Raw genomic sequence first — 8,299 nt, 5'->3', positions numbered from 1 at the left:
GGGGAACCTTGTCGAACGCCTTACTGAAGTCCATATAGATCACATCTACTGCTCTGCCCTCATCAATCTTCTTTGTTACTTCTTCAAAAAACTCAATCAAGTTTGTGAGACATGATTTCCCACGCACAAAGCCATGTTGACTGTCCCTAATCAGTCCTTGCCTTTCCAAATACATGTACATCCTGTCCCTCAGGATTCCCTCCAACAACTTGCCTACCACTGAGGTCAGGCTCACCGGTCTATAGATCTCTGGCTTGTCTTTACCGCCCTTCTTAAACAGTGGCACCACATTTGCCAACCTTCAGTCTTCCAGCAACTCACCTGTGACTATCGATGATACAAATATCTCAGCAAGAGGCCCAGCAATCACTTCTCTAGCTTCCCACATTGATATCTGCTGAGTGAATTATCTTGTGAGGATTGGTTGGACAGGCTGGACTGGTCTCATAACATCCCTAGAATGTGGAAGCAGGCCATTCGGTCCATCGAGTGCACACTGACCCCCCCCAGAAGAGCATCCCACCAAGACCCATCCCCCCTACTCTATCCCTGTAACCCCGCATTCCCCATGGCTAATCCACCTAACCGGCACATTCCTGGACACTATGAGAAATTCAGCACGGCCAATCCACCTAACCTGCACATCTTTGGACTTTGGGAGGAAACCGGAGCACCAAGGGGAAACTCATGCAGAAGGGGGGAGGGAAAGTGTAAACTCCACACAGGCAGTGACCAGAGAGTGGAACTGAACCCAGGTCTCTGGCGCTGTGAGGTAGCAGTGCTAACTGCTGAGCCACCATGTCACCCACAGAAGTTTAGATGAGTCAGGGTGACTTGATTGAAGTAAAATTAGATTAGATTAGATGACTTACAGTGTGGAAACAGGCCCTGCGGCCCAACAAGTCCACACCAACCCTCCAAAGAGCAACCCACCCAGACCCATTCCCCTACATTTACCCATTTACCTAACACTACAGGCAATTTAGCCTGACCAATTCACCTAACCTGCACATTTTTGGACTGTGGGAGGAAACTGGAGCACCTGGAGGAAACCCACACAGACACAGGGAGAACGTGCAAACTCCACACAAACAGTTGCCTGAGGTGGAAATTGAACCCGAGTCTCTGGCGCTGTGAGGCAGCAGTGCTAACCACTGAGCCACCGTGCCGCCCATTATCCTGACCAGTCTTCTTAAATGTGAATGTGGAAAGGATGTTTCCCCTTGTGGGTGAGCCCAGAGCTAAGAGGCACTGTTTGAAAATTAGCGATTGTCCTTTTAGAGATGAATTTGATTTCCTTTCTCAGAATTGTAAGAATTTGAAACTCTCTGCTTCAGAAGGTGGTGGAAGTGGGTCAGTGAATATTTTTAAGGCATAGGTAGATAGATTATTGTTCAACAAGGGAAGTCAGGGGTTATCAGGGTATATTTAAATGTAAAATTTGAAACAAAGAGGGGCTGAATTGCCTATCTCCACACCTATTTTATACATGTGTATGAGTCCAAGGAAGCCCATCAGACATTAGATTACTCAAGGGGGCTGAGTGGCATCTACAAACAGAGACATTGTGGGGAGGGGTTGCCATTTGGTAAATGGGTGTTTGAGGTAGCTTTCATGTTGGAATACAAACATATGAAATATAGGGTTGCATCAATAGATGGGATACAAATTAAAAATCCTGAAGAAAGGATGGAAGGTTGTGAACCTGAAATGGTAATTCTGTTTTTCTGCACAGATGCTGTCTGATCAGCTGAGGTTGCCATCATTTTCTGTTCTTATTTCAAATTTCCAGCATCCAGGTTTTGGTTTTGAATCCATTAGAAATCCAGGAGAAGTGCCCAGTGGTTGGTGCTGCACAGAAACTATAATTCATCAGCTAGTGACAACAGAGAAGATTCCCTGAGTGAAGGTTTCAACAATTGGAAGGGTGGAATTAGGAAGTTATAAAACTGAGAGACAGTGGAGATGAAAGACTGTAAGGTTCCTGTATAATTATTGGTTTGTATTCATTGCACAGTTATCTCTGTATCCACACATTTTCCTTCATGCTTCTCCTGTAATCATTGAACTTTAATGTCTGCTTTAATGTCCCTCAGCCAGTATTCCTCCATGTTGAACACAACTTGGAGCCCAGAGGGTGGCAAGGGCACAGAATGTACGCTGGGTGAATCAGCAGCACCATACTAATTGAGCTGTTTAGATTCTAATGGACATAGCTGCTAGACTGGATCTATGGCAGATGGTGATGGAGCCAACATGGGAAAAAAACCACACTTGACTCCAACCTCACCAATCTGCCTGCCACATAAGCACCTGTCCATGACAGTATTGCTAAGAGTGGCCACTGCACAGTCTTTCTGGAGACAAAGTCCTATCTTCACATTGAGAATACCCTTCACAGTGTTAGGTGGCACTATCACCAGGCTAAATGGGATAGCTTTCAAACGAATCTACAAAAACCAGACATCCATAATTACTCGAACACAACCTGCAACATCACGGACCAACATATCCCCCACTCTAATATCAACATTAAGCCAGGGAATTATAGAAACATTGAAAATAGGAGCTGAAGTAGGCCATTCTGCCCTTTGAGCCTGCTCTGCCATTCAATACGATCATAGCTGATCATCCAACTCAGTACACTGTTCCTACTCTCTCCCTATAATATTTGATGTCTTCAGCCCTAAGAATCACATCTAACTGCTTCCTGAAAGCATTCTATGTTTTGACCTCAATTGTTTTCATCCAGCAGAGAATTCCACAGGCTCACCACTCTGAGTGAAGAAATTTAGCCTTACCTCAGTTCTAAATGGTCTACCCGTATCCTTAGACTGTGATCCCTGGTTCGAGACTCCCTGTGCTTTGGGAACATCCTTCTTGAACTTACCCAGTCAAATTCTGTTAGAATTTGATAGGTTTCTATGATATCCCCTCTATTGTTCTAAACTTCAGTGAATATAGTCCCACTTAATCCAAACTGTCTTCATATATTAACTATAATTCAATGAAGAGCGTAAGTAGGAATATCAGGGGAAGCACAGGCATACCGAAAATGAGGTGTCAACCTGGTGAAGCTACCAAACAGGGCTACTTGTGTGCCAAACAACATTAGCAGCAAAAGGTAGACTGGGGTAAGTGATTTCACAATGAATGGATCAGATCTAATTTCCACAGTCTAGCCACATTCAGTAATCAATGCTAGTGGACATTTTAATAGCTTACTGGAGGCAGAATATCCACAAATACTCCCATCCTCAATGAGGGGAGAGACTGGCAGATCAATGCCAGAAGTTCTAGTGGATGCTCCACCTACATTTGGTATAGGTGATAGTCATGTGTTTGGAAAGTGCTGTCCAAGGAACCTTGGTGAATTTGGTGATTGGGAGGTTGATACTGTTTTGGCATCTGGATGGTTATATAGAAATAGAAAGGGTTTAGAGGGATATGGGTCGAGTGTGGTATGCTGGAAAAGCACAGCAGGTCAGGCAGCACCTGAGGAACAGGAGAATAGACATTTCGGGAAAAGGCCCAGCATCAGGGCTTTTTCCAGCTTTTTCCTGCTTTTCCTGCTCCTCAGATGCTGCCTGATCTGATGTGCTTTTCCAGCACCACACTCTCAACTCTAATCTCCAGCATCTGCAGTCCTCACTTTTGCCTTTAGTGGGATATGGGCCAAGTGCTGGCAAATGGGACTAGATTGGTTTTGGACATCTGGTCAGCATGGACGATTTGGACCAATACATCTCTATGACTATTGTCCCAACCAATTCAGGAGGGTTGCCAGTCTAATCAATGCTAGTCCTGAGTGACTTGTCCTCTTGAAGACTCCTCATGGACAGGTGTATTGATGGCAGGTATATGTGTGTGAGCACAAGTGTATACGTGCAATCACAATAGATACAAGGGCAGCCGCAAGACGAGACTCCCTAGCGGTCTCCCAGTTGTTGCCTGAGATATACTGGACAAATGACATCCCGATGATCAGAATGTGAAACAAACCACCACAACCACATAAGTATTAGGAGCAGGAGTAGCCCTTTAGGCCCCCCCCAAACTTGCTCCTCTATTTAATAGCATAATGGCTTAACTGGTTGTGGCCTCAACACTTGTCTTGCCATCATAACCCTAGAATCCTCGTGAATCAAAAAGCTAACTACTTCATCTTTGAAGACATCTGAGGAATAACATCTGTCTGGAGAAGAGAAATCCACAGAGCAATAACTCAAAAAAACATTTCAACTCATCTCTGCCTTATATACAGGAGGTCCCTAATTTTTAAAATTTTGTCCCCAAATGACACAAAAATAATTCACCTCACCTCTGCCTTATATGGGAGGTCCCTATCTTTTTAACTTTGCCCCTAGTTCTAGATTCTTCCATAAGCAGAAACATTCTGTTAGTATCTACTTTCCATGTCCCTTCAGGATCTTGCATGTTTCAATAACATCATTTCAGATTATTCTAATTGTCAATGATTATAGGCCAAACCTACAAAGAACAACGAAGAACATTACAGCACAGGAACGGGCCCTTTGGCCCTCCAAGCCTGCGCCGATCCAGATCCTCTATCTAAACCCGTCGCTTAGGGTGTGTATTGCTCTGCTCCCTGCCCATTCACGTATCTGTCTAGATATATTTAAATGACGCTATTGTTCCTGCCTCTACCACCTCCATTGGCAACGCACTCCAGGCATCCAACACCCTCTCCACACATATCTCCCCTAAGCTTTTCCCCTCTCACTGTGAACTCATGACTGCTAGTAATGGAAAAAGCTGCTTGCTATCCACCCTGTCTATACTCCTCATGATTTTGCAGACCTCAATCAGGTCCCCCCTCAACCTCAGTCTTTCTAATGAAAGTAATCCTAATCTACTCAACCTCTCTCCATAGCTAGCGCCCTCCATTCCAGGCAACATTCTGATGAACCTCCTCTGCACCCTCTCCAAAGCATCCACATCCTTTTGGTAATGTGGTGACCGGAACTGTATGCAGTATTCCAAATGTGGCTGAACTAAAGTCTTATACAACTGTAATATGGCCTGCCAACGTTCGCACTCAATACCCCATTTGATGAAGGAAAGCATGCCTTATGCCTTCTTAACCACTCTATTATCCTGTGTTGCCACCTTCAGGGAACAATGGACCTGAACACTTAGATCTCTCTGTACATCAATTTCCCCAGGACTTTTCCATTTACTGTATAGTTTGCTCTTGAATTGGATCTTCCAAAGTGCATCACCTCACATTTGCCTGGATTGAACTCCATCTGCCACTTCTCTGCTCAACTCTCTAATCTATCTATATTCCGCTGTATTCTCTAACAGTCCCCTTCAGTATCTGCTACTCGACCAATCTTAGTGTCATCTGCAAACTTGCTAATGAGGCAACCTACACCTTCCTCTAAATCATTTATGAAAATGTATTGCTGGAAAAGCGCAGCAGGTCAGGCAGCATCCAGAGAACAGGAGAATCAACGTTTCGGGCATAAGCCCTTCTTCAGGGATTGAAGAAGGGCTTATGCCCGAAACGTCGATTCTCCTGTTCTCTGGATGCTGCCTGACCTGCTGCGCTTTTCCAGCAACACATTTTCAGCTCTGATCTCCAGCATCTGCAGACCTCACTTTCTCCTCTAAATCATTTATGTATATCACAAACAATGGTGGTCCCAGCATGGATCCTTGTGGAACACCAATGGTCACAGCTCTCCATTTTGAGGAACTCCCTTCCTGACAGTCCCATTCAGTATCTGCTACTCCACCAATCTTAGTGTCATCTGCAAACTTGCTAATCAGAACACCTATACCTTCCTCCAAATCATTTATGTATATCACAACAACGGTGATCCCAGCACGGATCTCTGTGGACCAATGGTCACAACTCTCCATTTTGAGAAACCCCCTTCCACTATTACTGTTTCCTGTTGCCCAGCCAGTTTTCTATCCATCTATCTAATACACCCTGGATCCCATGCGACTTCACTTTCTCAATCAGCCTATCATGGAGAACCTTATCAAACACCTTACTGAAGTCCATGTATATGACATCTACAGTCCTTCCTTCAATCAACTTTGTCACTTCCTCAAAGAATACTATTAAGTTGGTAAGATATGACTTCCCCGCACAAAACCACATTGCCTATCACAGATAAGCCCATTTTCTTCCAAATGGGAATAGATCCTATCCCTCAGTATCTTCTCCAGCAGCTTCCCTACCAGTGATGACAGGCTCACCGGTCTATAATTACCTGGATTATCCCTACTACTTTTCTTAAACAAGGGGATAACATGAGTAATTCTCTAATCCTCCGGGACCTCACCGTGTTCAAGGATGCTGCAAAGATATCTGTTAAGGCCCCAGCTATTGCCTCCCTCACCTCCCTCAGTAAACTGGGATAGAACCCATCTGGAACTGGGGACTTGTCCACCTTAATGCCTTTTAGAATACCCATCACTTCTTCCTTCCTTATGCCAACTCGACCTAGAGTAATCAAACATCTATCCCTGGCCTCAACATCCATCATATCCCTCTCCTTGGTGAATACCGATGCAAAGTACTCGTTAAAAGTATCATCCATTTTCTCTGACTCCATGCATAACTTTCCTCCTTTCTCTTTGAGTGGTCCAACCCTTTTTCCAGTTTTCCTCTTGCTCCTTATATCTGAATAAAAGGCTTTGGGGATTTTCCTTAACTCTGTTTGCTAAAGATATCTCAACAGGCTTTAGCCCTCTTAATTCATCGTTTCAGCTTGGAAGAGTATCGAGAACGTAAGACCAAAGCTTTGTCTGTCTTCAGTCGCTTAGACCTTATGAATGCTTCCTTTTTCCTCTTAGCTAGTCTCACAATTTCACCTGTCATCCATGGCTCCCAATCTTGTCATTTCTATGCCTCATTTTCACAGTAACACATCATTCCTACACTCTAATCAACCTCTCTTTAAAAGCCTCCCACATATCAAATGTGGATTTATGTTCAAACAGCTTTTGATATAGTTGGCCTTCCCCCAATTTAGCATTCTTCCTTTAGGACTACTCTCGTCTTTGTCCATGAGTATTCTAAAACGTACGGAATTGTGATCACTATTCCCAAAGTAATCCCCTACTGATACTTCAACCACCTGGCCAGGCTCATTCCCCAACACCAGGTCCAGTATGGCCCCTTCCCGAGTTGGACAATTTATATATTACTCTAGAAAACCCTCCTGCTCAATCTTTCCTCACAAGATAACCTGTTCATCTGAGCAGCAGAAGAGTAAATCTTCTCTGAACTGCTTCTAATGTAATTATCTCCTTTTACACATAAGGAAATGAAATCTGTGCAAGGTATGCAGTTGTACTAAGGTTCTGTACAGCTCCAGCTACACTTCCCTACTTTTATACTCAGTTCCCCTGGCAATAAACATCTTTCTAATCACTGACCTCAGTGGTGGGCAAGTTGTTGGAGGGAATCCTGAGGGACAGGATGTACATGTATTTGGAAAGGCAAGGACTGATTAGGAATAGTCAACATGGCTTTGTGCGTGGGAAATCATGTCTCACAAATTTGATTGAGTTTTTTGAAGAAGTAACAAAGAAGATTGATGTGGGCAGAGCAGTAGATGTGATCTATATGGACTTCAGTAAGGCATTCGACAAGGTTCCCCATGGGAGACTGTTTAGCTAGGTTAGATCTCATGGAATACAGGGGGAACTAGCTATTTGGATACAGAACTGGCTCAAAGGTAGAAGACAGAGGGTGGTGGTGGAGGGTTGTTTTTCAGACTGGAGGCCTGTGACCAGTGGAGTGCCACAGGGATCGGTGCTGGGTCCTCTACTTCTTGTCATTTCCATAAATGATTTGGATGCGAGCATAAGAGGTACAGTTAGTAAGTTTGCAGATGACACCAGAATTGGAGTGTAGTGGACAGCGAAGAGGGTTACCTCAGATTACAACAGGATCTGGACCAGATGGGCCAATGGGCTGCGAAGTGGCAGATGGAGTTTAATTCAGATAAATGTGAGGTGCTGCATTTTGGGAAAGCAAATCTTAGCAGGACTTATACACTTAATAAGTCTCACTTCTGTTGTGGGCAAAGTCTCGGAGAAAATTGTAAGGGATAGGATTTATGAACATCTGAATAGGAATAATGTGATCAAGGATAGTCAGCATGGTTTTGTGAAGGGCAGGTCGTGCCTCACAAACCTTACTGAATTCTTTGAGAAGGTGACTAAGGAGGTGGACGAGGGGAAAGCGGTAGATGTGGTGTATATGGATTTTAGTAAGGCGTTTGATAAGGTTCCCCATGGTAGGCTACTTCAA

Source organism: Chiloscyllium plagiosum, chromosome 31, assembly GCF_004010195.1.
Source record: "Chiloscyllium plagiosum isolate BGI_BamShark_2017 chromosome 31, ASM401019v2, whole genome shotgun sequence".
Lineage (NCBI taxonomy): Eukaryota > Metazoa > Chordata > Chondrichthyes > Orectolobiformes > Hemiscylliidae > Chiloscyllium > Chiloscyllium plagiosum.
The sequence above is the reverse complement of the archived record's forward strand: the minus strand, read 5'-3'. Positions refer to the sequence as shown.